Source organism: Lynx rufus, unplaced genomic scaffold (assembly GCF_022079265.1).
Source record: "Lynx rufus isolate CCGP_SWC_20201006 ecotype Redwood Valley unplaced genomic scaffold, mLynRuf1.p SCAF_25, whole genome shotgun sequence".
Taxonomy (NCBI): Eukaryota; Metazoa; Chordata; class Mammalia; order Carnivora; family Felidae; genus Lynx; species Lynx rufus.
The window spans coordinates 17,949,707-17,963,803 of NW_025814840.1; the positions used below are offsets into that span (position 1 = coordinate 17,949,707).

Genomic DNA, 14,097 nt, shown 5'->3' on the forward strand with positions numbered 1-14,097 from the left:
CCCCCAGGCACCGGCCTGTTGTCCACACTCACAGGCCTACGCGGGGAAGGAAAGTGACGAAAGTGACGTGGCTGGTGCGGGTCCCACCGGGCCAGCGGATTCGGGTGGCTGGAGACTTCTGGATGCTGCGGTATCATGGCCGTTCCGCAGTGCCTCACTCAAATCCTCCCTGGGAAGGACGGCTTAAACAAACTGAACGCCAGTCTGTATAAAACAGAGCCGCTTCCTCCCGGAAAGCAGCCAAGAAGGGAAACAGAATGTAATTTACATCAAAGGACAGAGCTCTCAGATTTATTTTGACCTCCTGGTTGATCTCAAACGGAATGTAGTTTTACTATGCTTCAAAGAAAAAAACAATTCTTCCTATTTTTCCTCTAGAAGGTCATCATGCTACCAGATGAGGAAAGAGAATGGGTCAGGGCTAGGATCACAGACAAATGTGTCCATTTAAATGACAACGACACGTAAATGACACTTTATTTTCATTTGTCACTGGGTAGCTGGTGTGACAGGACATGGTGCTCACTCATGAGAAACGGTCTCCTAGAATAAGAAATCCTACACAACGCATTTTTAAGGATGAAGAAATAGGAAAAGCAAAGATTACAAGCACTTTAATCACTTAAAGAAGACACCAAAAGAAAAAAATCAGAATCGCTGCAGGGTCAATGTTCTTAATTTATTTAAATAATTTATTTAAAATTTATCTAAATTTATTTAAAATTCTTTGGTGCCATCAAAATAACTAAAAAACCACACGGGGACACAGTTCTGCTTTGCATTACGAGGTCTACACCTGGTTTGGAATCCAGGTATCTTCGTGGATTCCTTTTCCAAATTTGAAATAGGAAGGAACTCTTCATTCTCTATGTGACAGTGTCTAATTATGAATAATTTGGTTTGACGTCCATGGTCTCTCCTGATCATCTCTTCCATCCCGAATATTAGTACAAGTATCAGAGTGAACAGAACCGAAGCTGATACACGGGTGGGAAAGGCTCTTCACCAAGACCCCTGTCCTCTAAGGGGTGCCCAGGCAGCTCAGTCAGTTAAGTGTCTGACTCTTGATTTCGGCTCAGGTGATGATCTATCTCGTGGTTTGCGAGCTCGAGCCCCTCGCGGCGCGCGGACACGGCAGAGCCTGCTTGGGATTCTCTCTCTCCCTCCCTCTCTCTCTGCCCCTCCCCTGCTCATCTCTCTCTCTCTCTCTCTCAAAATAAATAAACACTTAAAAATAATAATAAAAGAGGCACCTGGGTGGCGTTAGTCAGTGAAGTGCCTGATTCGGCTCAGGTCATGATCTCATGGCTTGTGGGTGCGAGCCCCACATCGGGCTCTGTGCTGACAGCTCGGAGCCTGGAGCCTGCTTGGGATTCTCGGTCTCCCTCTCTCTCTGCCCCTCCCCCGCTCACGCTCGGTCTCTTTCAAAAATAAACATTAAAAAAACATTTTTCAATACTAATAAAAAAAAAAAAAAACCCTAGCATCTAGCCACCGCTTACAAGTTTCCAATGATGGGGAAATCATTGCTTCAAAAACAGCCCGTTTCATCAGACAGCTGGGATTGTTGACATCGGCTTCCTTATACCGTAACAAAAATTGCTTGCCTGTAACTTTCACTCTCTGGGAGTCTCAAAAAAAAAAAAAAAATTAGTCTTCAGCCTCTTTTGTATGGCTGCCTTCCAAATATTTGGACATCACGATTCCATTTTCCCCTCCTAGGCCCTTCCGTAGAAACATCCAGTTATTTTAAGTGCTCCTCATCAGATGCTGTTTCCGGCCCCCTCACCGTCTGAGTCATCATCATCTGGACCTGCTCTAACTTATGAGCGACTCGGAAAACCCTGTGCCCGGAAGGGAACGGGATACTTCAGGGGTGGCCTGTCAGCACACACAGCACTAGATGCCATCCGGATTGTTCTGGATGCCGTACTTCTACCTATCCAAGCTTACGCTCATTCTACTTTATTTAAAAAAAAAAAAAATTTTTTTTAATGTTTATTTATTTTTGAGACAGAGAGAGAGCATGAACGGGGGAGGGTCAGAGAGAGAGGGAGACACAGAATCCGAAGCAGGCTCCAGGCTCTGAGCTGTCAGCATAGAGCCCGATGCGGGGCTCGAACTCACGGACCGCGAGATCGTGACCTGAGCCGAAGTCGGCCGCTTAACCAACTGAGCCACCCAGGCGCCCCAAACTCATTCTACTTTAATAGCTCTGTCACACTTCTGGCTGGTGACCTGATCTGTGGCCTCGCTTTTGCTTTGCTACTTGTTGGAAGGTGGGGGGGAAAGGACGTTAGAAGGTTTGTTTTCCGATGGTGGCTGAGATGCAAGGAAATTGTTCCCCCTGGAAGACCATTTGGCGATTAAGATGAAAAAAATCCTTAAATACACACACTGCCATTGACCCTGCGGTTTCAGTTTTCGGAATTTATTTCAAGGAAGTAATTAAGGGCATCTCAAGAGTCACCTCAGAAGATGTTCGCTGGAAACCCTCTCTGTGTCCTACAACACAGGACAAGTTCAAGGAGCTTATGCTAATGGATATACTGCGGTCATTGAAAATGCTGCCGAGGGGGTATTGACGGACACGAAAAGGTGTTTGTGATGGAAAACGCCAGGAAGAAATGGGTGGAAATACAGTGTGGTGCCACATATGTAAAAATGTTGACATAACCAGCTGGTAGGGGCTGTCTGTGGCCTGTCCTGAGCTGAACCAGGAGGAAGAGGGAGGAGGGGGGAGGGAGGTGGCCTCCAGGACAGACGCAGGGAGAACCCTGAGGTGCTACTGCTGGGAGAGAGGGGCATGTGTGGGGACACTTCTCAGGTACTCCTCCAAATCGTCAGCAATGTTACTCACCTCGCAGACTTGCCTATTTTTTTCCTAAGAACTCACAGAAACGCCGAGAGGCCCAGGAGCTGACTCCGAAATTGTGTCTAGGGCTCCAGGCCTCCTGTCCCTGGGCTCGGCACAGCCGAGGGGAGGCAGACACCGGCTCACCTCAGTCAGGTGGGACACATGCCCAGAACGAGTCCAGAGGAACACTCGGTGGGAGAGTAACAGTGGTTAGTTTGGGGTGGTAGAATTATGTGTGAACGACTGTCTTATTTTTTTTTTTAATTTTTTTTTCAACGTTTATTTATTTTTGGGACAGAGAGAGACAGAGCATGAACGGGGAAGGGGCAGAGAGAGAGGGAGACACAGTATCGGAAACAGGCTCCAGGCTCTGAGCCATCAGCCCAGAGCCTGACGCGGGGCTCGAACTCCCAGACCGCGAGATCGTGACCTGGCTGAAGTCGGACACTTAACCGACTGCGCCACCCAGGCGCCCCTATTTTTGCTTATCTGAATTAAATGTTCCACATAAGTATATTACACTTACGTATGTGCTTATTTTAACATTTATTTACTTATTTTGAGAGAGAAAGACAGAGAGGGAGAGAGAGAGCATGGGGAAGGGGCAGAGAGAAGCGGGGGGAGAGAGAATCCCAAGCAGGCTCCGCACTGTCAGTGTGGAGTCTGATGTGGGGCTCGATCTTGTGACCGCAAGATCACCACCTGAGCTGACGGCAAGAGTTGGGACGCTCAGCTAACTGAGCCACCCAGGCGCCCCATGTTGCTTGCTTTTAGGGTATCCTTCAAGGATACTCAGCCACTTACTTTCCTAACAATGACACTGGGCAGACCTCCGGCTCGGGCCCGGGTCACAGCGAGCCACACAGAGTTAGCCGTCCCACGGCTGTCCCACCGTGCTACCCAGGCAATGCGGCTCACCGGGCGCACGGCGCACAGAGATACAGGGGAAGTGGGTTCGGTCGTAAGAAGCGAGGAAACTCTAACACATGCTACAACATGGATGAGCCTGGGGGACACTGCACGGATCGAAACATGCCAGTCACCGAAGGACAACCTTCCCTGGGGTGTCTGGGGGAGTGGAGTTCAAGGAGACACATAGGAGAGCGGTGGCTACCAGGGGCCGGGCGGGGGGGGGCCGGTGGTGGGGAGAACGGGGGTTAGTGTTTCACGGGGACAGAGTTTCAGCTTGGAAAGGGAGAAAGTTCTGGAGACGGATGGGGGTGACGGCCGCACAACGGTGTGAACGTACGTGATGCCACTCAGCTGTGCACTTAAAGACGGCGGCCACGGCAAACGTTCCGTTATGTGTATCTCACCACGATTTTTTTAAAGAACGCACGACGCCGGAGCCCCGTAAACCCCTCGAAAGGAGAAAAGGTTCAGGAGAGCACTTCTCCCGACTCTGTAGCAATGCAGCGTGAACACACAAGTGGCTCATCTCCTCTTTCTTCTGGCAGGTGGGAACGCTAAAACGTTTCCATTAGCGTCAGCGGCAATTTGCACCGGGACTTGGGTTCTATTACGCATTTCGCCATCCCCGTGTCATTCAGCTCTGCGTAAATGCAAGCAATTTCTGTTTTGAGAAGTCAACTGTCTCGGGTAATGAGGCAGCGGCGGGCAGGGGAGGGGCGGGAGGAGACACCCCGAAGGATGGGGGTCCTCCCAGACGACACACACTGTAATCAGGACTCTCCTCTCCCTACCCGTGTCTCTCCGAGGCCTCGCCCCCTTCCACGAGGTTGTAACGAACACAAGAACGATAGCAAGGTTTCGGAAAGGCAAAAACAGAATCTACTCTCCAAGGACACGTCCCCATCTGAAGGACGAGAGCCCTTCAGATGGCCCCTGTTCCTCGCTGTCCTGGATCATCGGCCATCCTGCCCACTGGTCTCATCAGTCAGACGGAGAGAGGCGGAGGGCACAAGAGGAGAGGACACAGGAGGGCATTTACTGGGAGAGACTCATTTTTCAAACCAGAGAGCTTTTTCTGTACCCAGGGGCGGGGAAGGGGGGGGGGAGATAAAATTCGTCTCCATCAGATAAATTTTCAAAAAACACAAAACCTGACTAACACTCTATTTGCCAGAACACTTTGAAAATCAGCAGTGAAGGGTGCCTGGGGGGCTCAGCTGGTTAAGTGCCCCACTTCCGCTCAGGTCATGATCTTGAGGTTTTAGAGTTTTAGCCCCGAGTCCGGCTCAGTGCTGACAGCTCGGAGCCTGGAGCCTGCTTCGGACTCTGTGTCTCCCTCTCTCTCTGCCCCTCCCCCGCTCACACTCTGTCTCTCTCTCTCTCAAAAATAAACAGACATTAAAAAAAAAAAAACTTAAAAAAGAAAGAAAGAAAGAAAGAAAGAAAGAAAGAAAGAAAGAAAAGACAGTCAGCACTGAAAAGCAACTTCAGTGACCAAAAGGGAAGAAAGGGGCCCAGAACCTAAGGACCAAAGGCCTTCTGCTCCAGACCTGACATCTACAAGGAGGGCGATGGGACACAAAGACATATCCTCACCCCGTCTCCAAGATAGTACGATTGGTGGTCCTAATCTGGGGACAGAGACTGGAAGGCAACAGAAAGGTATAGTTTAAACAACAGAGTCGGGGCACCGGGGTGGCTCAGTCAGTTAAGCGTCCGACTTCGGCTCAGGTCATGATCTCGCGGTTTGTGAGTTCGAGCCCCGCGTCGGGCTCTGTGCTGACAGCTCGGAGCCTGGAGCCTGCTTCAGCCCCTCGCCTGCTCATGCTCTGTGTCTCTCTGTCTCTCAGTAATAAATAAACGTTAAAAAAAATGTCTTTTTTTTAAAAATAAACAACAGAATCAAGGGATCTCACAGAAGAAAGTGTGGCCATGAAATAAGGAAAATGAAGCTGAAAATAGTCACTATCCGTCTAAGGTCAACTACCTGGTGGCAGCGCTGAGCGCCGCGCCCCAGTGCCTAGCTCGGTGGACAAGTGTCCTTGTCCTCGAGCCCCGTGCTTCTCGCGGACAGCTCTCACATTCCAGTTCCTATGAGGCCACTGTTTCAGAAATGGCCAGAAAAAATGGAAAGTGGACATGGGCTGGGCTATCCCAGTGCATTTGGGACATCAAGAATCTCACAGTTCCTCCTCAACTTCTAGAAAGCAGTCGTCGTAGAAGGACATGTCCACGTGAGCATGCTGTGCTACCTCCGTGAAGCCAGTGGCCTCCCAGGAGGCAGGACTCCCCCCATGAGCATGACCACAGCCTTCTCTCCAAGGCTCCAGGAAACCGGCCCAGGGAGCAAAGAAAACAAACGACTCCTTCCTTCTTCTTTTTTTTTGAGACAGAGAGAGACAGAGCATGAACGGGGGAGGGTCAGAGGGAGACACAGAATCTGAAGCAGACTCCAGGTTCCGAGCTGTCAGCACAGAGCCCGACGCGGGGCTCGAACTCATGGACTGTGAGATCATGACCTCAGCCGAAGTCGAACGCTTAACCGACTGAGCCACCCAGGCGTGCCACGACTCCTTCCTTCTTTAGCCAATTTGCAGGCATCGATCTGGCTTCAAGTGCCTGTGACCCAGACCAGGTGCAGTTCTACCAAGGGAAATGCAGGATTAATTGAGTCACCCTTGACCTTCGGGAGCTTCGACAGAAGGACTCCTGGCCAGCGTGACCTGAGTGAGATGGGAAGCAAACTGCTTCATAACTGCCCCCCACCCCCAGCCCCTGGCCTCTCCCGATGACAGTGGGATCCAAATAAACAGAACTGAAAGATGACGCCGACCAGATCTCTCACTCCAATTTTCGGATCTCCTTCACGGACCGGGTTGCGACTCAAGAACTTGGTGAGGAAATCCTGGGTCTCTAACAGGCAAACGCTAGATCTGGGCCGTTCATAAATCCAGCTGCTGGTGCTCACGTTTGCGGTTCCATTCCTGCACCCTGGTCACCAAGCCCTTCTCGGCTGCGCCCTGGCTCAGGGTACAGGCTTCTCTGTGCTCCTCAAGCCCCGTGAATCGACTGCTGAGCGTGGACGACTAAGCTTCCACCAGAAAATGAAGGCCAGGACCCCAGCCTCCGGGCCTCCCCTCTGCCACAGCCACTTTGCTGGTTGGCTTTATTAAAAAAATCCCAAGAGTCTACCGAAAAGCAGCGCGGGCTGGGACGGGAAATCGAGTTGGGAACAATAATCTGGGCTTTTGGAAGCCATGGCGGACCCAAGAGCGGGATCCCCAGAGTGGGGCTTTAGGGGTAAAGCCACAGTGGGTCTTTCCAAACCCTTCATAATATTTTATTTAAAATGTGCTTTGGAACGTATCACTAGATTCGCGTGATAATATGTGTTTAATCTGTAAGTGTCTTAATATAGATGGAGGAAGGAGAGCTATCCTCAAAATGTTTTTGCTAATAGGGCGTTTGGTCAAAAAAGCGGGAGCCGTCGCGGGGGGCATCACTGCTATCTCGCATCTGATTCCTACATCTGTCAGTGGGTTTTGTGGCCATGTTAAAAGACACCAGGCTCCTATATTTGGCTTCGTGCTGCCTCCTCCCACCCATCTGTCTACAACTGCTAGCTATCCAACACCTAGAACACAGGAAGCTGGGTTTCTGAACAACCCACTTTACCCAGAGGAAAGAGCTGTGCACAGTGGTTCCTTGCCGACCACAAAATACTGGCAGTGTCCATCATTCTTGCGGAAAATGTGTTTCGCAGCCAGAGCAAAATAACTTCTTTTTTTTTTAATGTTTATTTGGTTTTTGAGAGAGACAGAGCGCAAGCGGGGGAGGGGCAAAGAGAGAGGGAGACACAGGATCCCAAGCAGGCTCCAGGCTCTGAGCTGACCGCACAGAGCCCGACGCGGGGCTCGAACCCACGCACCGCGAGATCGTGACCTGAACCAAAGTCGGATCCTCAACCGACTGAGCCACCCAGGCGCCCCAGAGCAAAATAACTTCTAAAGAAAAAACTCACGTGTACGTGGATTTAGCGAGGAAAAAGGTTACAACTCAAAAGGTTGAAGTTCTTCGGCAAAATAAAAGGACACGGTGCCTTCAGCAAGTTATCGGTAATAACTCAAAAAAAAGGGACCGTCAGTACATTCCTGTCCTATCTCTGAAGAAAATCAACTGTGTAACAGCTACAAACATGACAGCCAGGGGCAATACCACACTGAATTGATTTTTAACTAGAATATGACTCTTAGTAGTAGCTGGTTTACACCCTGAAGATGGCCTCCCCCTCACGCTCCCACTCCATATAGGACTTAAAATCCACTAGAACACTTGGTTTTAACGGAAGACAACCCACAGGAAGTCTCTCATTAATCCACACAGTAGAAGCGTATCCTATTATTATAATAAAGAAATCCTTATTAGCGAAGTATTCCGTTCAGATGCTCCCCACTGCGTGGGGAATGCCCATTTTACATAGGAAGGAACCTTGGCTCAGAGCTGCATGACTCATCCAGGAGTTGGGGAAGAAGGGAGGGGGCCGGCCTAATAGATACATCTAACGTGCTCACACACGCATGCTCCCGTCTAGCGCAATTGGGACAACGGAAGGGTATAGACAAAGGGTATAGACCTGCACTCCCTGGGGTGATACGTATCCAACATTGGTTAGACACATGAATGTACAAACTCCCCGTCACCACAAAGTAAAAATTTCGTGAGCCAACTTCTGGTTTTCCGGGCCAGCGCGTGAAGAGTTGGGAAGTTATCACTCCATCCTAAGCTATCGACGACTCTTCTGAGTTCCCTCAGAGAAGTGAGATCATAGAGCAAACCGCTACTCCAAAAACTGGAGACACCCAAAGGTGAATACAGAGAATCACAACTTACTGGAGGACCCATCTGTGCAGGAACCTTGTCCGGGTAACGAAATCAGAACGGTGACAGATGAACTGCTGGAGGGAGGTCGCTGTGGACAAGCCTGAGAGCTAAAAACTCCAGGGGCATCAGTCATAGGTGGCCCCCCATACCTCTGTGAGTGTTTACCTCCAGGAGCTTAACCAGGTTTCTGGACGACAGACCCCTTCCTTCATGCTTCCAGCAGGAGAGGAAAAAGGATCATTTGGAAATATGCCAGAGCATTCTGTTCTTGACAAGGCCTGCCCTCAACAGAAGCTATTTTACCACAGCCTAACCCCATGGAAGTTTATCAGAGCCTAACCAACCTGGAGAAAGGAAAATGCTGGACCCAGCCTGCCCCTAGCCTTCTGCGTGGAAGAAGGGAAATACTCCTTTCTAATCAACTTTAGCTGCCCTGTCCCACCCATGTGGGAGAGAAACTGGGAAGCAATTGTGAAGTTCACAGCCCAGGGGCACAGGCTCACTAAAAGATGAAACCTAGCAAATGACTATAGAAGGCTTCCCCTGCCTCCAACACCTACCTTATCACTACAGGCCTATTTACTTGAGTTCCTTTTACCGAGCACATCATACTCGGCTTTTAAGAAAAACTTACAAGGCATACTAAAAGGCAAAAAACAAAGTTTGAAGAGACAAAGCAAGCATCAAAACGGGCTTAGATATGGCAGGGATGTAGGAATTACCATACCAGGAATTTAAAACAACTATGATTCGTATGTTAAAAGCTCTAATGGAGGGGCGCCTGGGTGGCTCAGTCGGTTAAGCGGCCGACTTCAGCTCGGGTCATGATCTCGCGGTCCGTGAGATCGAGCCCCGCGTCGGGCCCTGTGCTGATGGCTCAGAGCCTGGAGCCTGTTTCGGATTCTGTGTCTCCCTCTCTCTGACCCTCCCCCATTCATGCTCTGTCTCTCTCTGTCTCAAAAAATAAATAAACGTTAAAAAAAAATTAAAAAAAAAAAGCTCTAATGGAAAAAGTAGACAACATGGAAGGACAAATGAAGAACAGAGAAACAGAAATGGAAATTCTAGTCAAGAACCATACAGAATTACTAGAGATCAAAACACTGTAACAGAAATGAAGAGTGGCTTTGATGGACTCATCACTAAACTGGGCACAGCTGACGGAAGACTCTCTGAGCTTGAGGATATGACAGTAGAAACTTCCGAACTGGAAAGCAGAGATTTAAAAAACAAAGAACAAAAGAACGCTGAAAGAAATCAGAATGGAGTTATCCAGGAAATGCTGGATAACTACCAAAATGTACACACATGTATAATGGGACTACCAGAACGAGAAGGAAGAGAGGCAGGAATAAAAGATTTATTTGAAGTGGTAATGACTGAGAATTTCCTCACGTTAATGTCAGATGCTGAATCACAGCTGCAGGAAGATCAGAAAATACCAAGTGGGATAAATAACAAAAAAGACAGAAAACATAAAAAACCAAAAACTACACCTAGACATAGCATATTCAAACAGCAAGAGTCAAAATTTTATTTTCATTTACTTGTATTTATTTATTTTTTTAGGATTTTATTTGTAAGTCATCTCTGCACCCAACATGAGGCTTGAACTCACAACCCCAAGATCGAGAGTTGCATGTCCTACCAAGTGAGCCAGCCAGGTGCCCCTTTAAAAAAATCTTGAAAGAAGATGGGGAGGAAGGAAACAGAGAAACAAAGATAAGAATTCTACCCAGCTTCTCATAAACCGTGCAAGCAAGAGAATGGAATGAAATATCTATAGTTTTGAGAGAAAAAAATTGCCAACCTAGAATTCTATACTCCGTGAAAATAATCTTCCAAAGTGAAGGAGAAATAAAGACTTTCTCAGATAACAGAAATTGAGGCAATCTGTGGCCAGTAGACCTGCCTTGCAAGAAATATTAAAAGGAACTCTTCAGAGAGAAGGAAAATAATACAGGGCAGAAACTCAAATCTCCATAAAAAAGTAAGAACATCAGAGAAGGAGTAAGTGATGGCAAAATGACAACTTTAATTTTTTTTTAAGTTTATTATTTTTGAGAGAGAGAGAGAGAGAGAGAGCGCACACAGGGGAGGAGCAGAGAGAGAGAGAAAGGGAGGGAGGGAGGAAGGATCCCAAGCAGGCTCCGTGTTGTCAGCACAGAGCCCAATTCAGGACTCAAACCAACAAACTAAGATCATGACCTGAGCTGAAACCAAGAGTCAGACGCTTAACTGATGAAGCCAGCCAGGCGCCCCCAACTTTAATTTTTCTCATCCTCAATTGATCTAACAGGTAAAGGTTTGTTCAAAATAATAATAGAAACAATTTTGCATGCTTATCTATAGTATATATATTTAGGTACACACTATACATATGAAATGAATGACAGTGATGATTCAAGGAACAGGAGGGAAGAATTCTTAATATGTTGTTATAAGATACTTACACTAACTGTGAAGCAGTCTAGTGTTATTTGAAATTAGACTTGGATTAGTTCTAAATGCATATTGCAAACACTAGGCCAACCGCTAAAACAATGGGAAAAAATAGGAGAGAAAAATGGAATTATGTAAAATGCTCAATGAAAGCTACAAAAGGCAGAAACAGTGTAGAAGACAAAAATAACAGAACAAGGCAAGGAATAGAAAAGGCTAACAAATATGGTACATGTCAATACAACTATAGTAATAACCACCTTAAATAGCAATAACACACCAATTAAAAGACAGAGTCAGAGAAGATCAGTAAACAAGACCCAACTAGCTGTATATTGTCCTCAAGAAATCTACTTCCAAAACAGAAAGCACTGAGCCTACATGGGTTTACTGATGAAGTCTACCAAACACTTAAGGAAGAAATCATTACAAATTCTCTACAATCTCCTTCAAAAGATAGAAGCAAAGTTAATACTTCCTAACTCATTCTATGGAGCCAACATTACCCTAATAACAAAACCAAAGACATCACGAGAAAATGGCAAACCAGTATCTCTTATGAATGTAGATGCAAAAATCTCCAACAAAATATTAGCAAATTGAATCCAAAACCATGACAAAGTAGGACTGATCTTAGGTATGCAAGACTGGTTCAACATGTGAAAGCTGATTAATGTAATCCATTTGACAAAATCCAATACTCCTTCATGATAAAAACTCTATTCTAGGAATAGAGGGGAAACTTCTTCAGCTTGATAAAGAACATCTACAAAAAACTTAGAGCTAACTTCATACTTAGTGGTAGGAAACTAGAAGCTTTCCTGCTAAGATCAGAAATATGGCAAGGAAGGACACCTGGGTGACTTGGTTGGTTAAGCATCTACTCTTGATTTTGGCCCAGGTCACGATCCCAGGGTTGTGGGATCGAGCCCTTTGTTGGGCTCTGTGCTGAGTGTGGCGTCGGCTTGCAACTCTCCCTCTCTCTACCCGCCCCACCCCCTGCCACCCCTCTCCCCTGCTCATGCTCGCTCTCCAAGATAAGAAATAATATGGCAAGGATGTTTACCACTTTTCAACATCATACTAGAAGTCCTAGCTAATGCTAGGAAACAAAAAGTACGCTATAGATTAAGAAGGAAGATGTTTGCAAATGATATGACTGTCTATGTAGAAAATCTGAAAGCACCGAAACCTCCTGGGACTAATAAGTAATTACTGCAAGGCTGCAAGATACACCGTTAATATATAAAAACCAACTGCTTTCTTATATACGAACAATGAACAGTGGAATTTGAAATTAAAAAAACAATACCATTTACATTAGCACCCCCAAATGTAAATACTTTGATAGAAATTTAACAAGATAGGCATAAAATTTGTATGAGGAAAACCGTAACACTGACAATGGAAATAAAGAAAGAACTAAATAAATGGAGACAGTCCACGTTCATGAGTAATAAGACTCAATACTGTCAAGATGTCAATTCTTACAGCTTGATCTATAAATTCAACACAAACAAATGAACATCCCAGCAAATTATTTTCTGAGCATCAACCGATTCTCAAGTTTATACAAAAGGCAAAAAAACAAAAAACAAAAAACACAAAAAACAGAATAGCCAACACAATATTGAAGATGAAGTACGAAGTTGGAGGACTGACATCACCCAAATTCAAGAACTACTATAAAGTTAAAGTAATCAAGACAATGTGGTATTTGACAAAGGCGCAAAGGCAATACAATGGGGCAAAGGCAGCTTTCTAACAAACGGGGCTGGGACATCGGGACATCCACATGCAACAATCAGCCCATCTAGACACAGATCTTCCACTCTTCTCAATAGTTAACTCAAAACGGATCAAAGACCTGATTATGAAGCCAAACTATAAAACTCCTGAAACAAAATGTAGGAAAAAAATCTAGGTGATTTTGGCAATGACTTTTCAGATATAACGTCAAAGGCATGATCCATGAAAGGATTGATAAAGCTCAATCTCATTAAAATTAAAATATCTGCTTTGGGAAAGACATTGTCCAAAGAACAAGAAGACGAGCCAAAGTCTGAGAGAAAGAATTTACAAACGACATATCTGATGGGGGATGGTTATCCACAATATGGAAAGAACGTTTAAAATTCGGTAAATGGGCAACCCGCTTAAAAAAAAAAAAATGGATGAAAGACCTGAGCAGGTACTTCCCCAAAGAAGACAAATGGAGGGTAAATAAATTTATCAAAAGAAAGTCAGTATCATATATCGTTAGGGAAATGCAGATTTAAGTAACGAGATTCCACTTCCAACCTATTACAACAGCCCAAATCAAAAACACTGACCGTACCAGACGCTGCCGAGGAAGCGGGGCAAAAGGAACTCTCATTCGTTGCTGGTGGGAATGCAAAATGGTACAGCCACTTCGGAAGACAGCTTGGTAGTTTCTCGCAAAACCACACGTACTCTTACTACGTGATCCAGCCGTCTTATTCCGTGGTCCGCACCCAAATGAACGGAAAACTTACACGTACGCACAAACCCGCCCAGAGATGTTTACGGCAGCTTTAGTCACAGCTGCCAAAGCTCAGAAGCAACCAAGATGTCCTTCAGGAGGTGGATGGGTAAACTGGGGTCCACTCAGACAACACAGTCGTATTCAGTGGTGAGAACAAATACACCATCAAGCCACGAGAAAGCACGGAGGAAGCGTCGATGCACGTTACTAAGTGAAAGAAGCCAATCTGAAAGGCAACGGGCTGTATGATTCTAACTAGATGACGTTCTGGAAAAGGCCCAACTATGGAGACAGAAAAAGGATCGGTGGTTGTCAGGGACTGGGGCGGTGGAGGGATGAATAACTGGAACACCGAGGACGTTTAGGGCAGTGAAACTATTCTGTAGGATAAAGCAGGGGTGGATTCACGTCACCGCACATTTGTTCAGACCCACAGAACGTACGGCACTAAGAGTGGACCGTAACGTAAACTAGGGACTTTGGGGGATTACGACGTGCC

The 14,097-nt window shown here is 46.5% G+C and overlaps 1 protein-coding gene across 2 annotated transcripts in view; it reads right to left on the bottom strand.

Moving 5' to 3' along the window:
* The window catches only part of GALNT2 (polypeptide N-acetylgalactosaminyltransferase 2), a 193,097-nt gene that overhangs the window by 78,792 nt on the left and 100,208 nt on the right, over window positions 1–14,097 (bottom strand). The gene's annotated exons all lie outside the window — the stretch shown is intronic.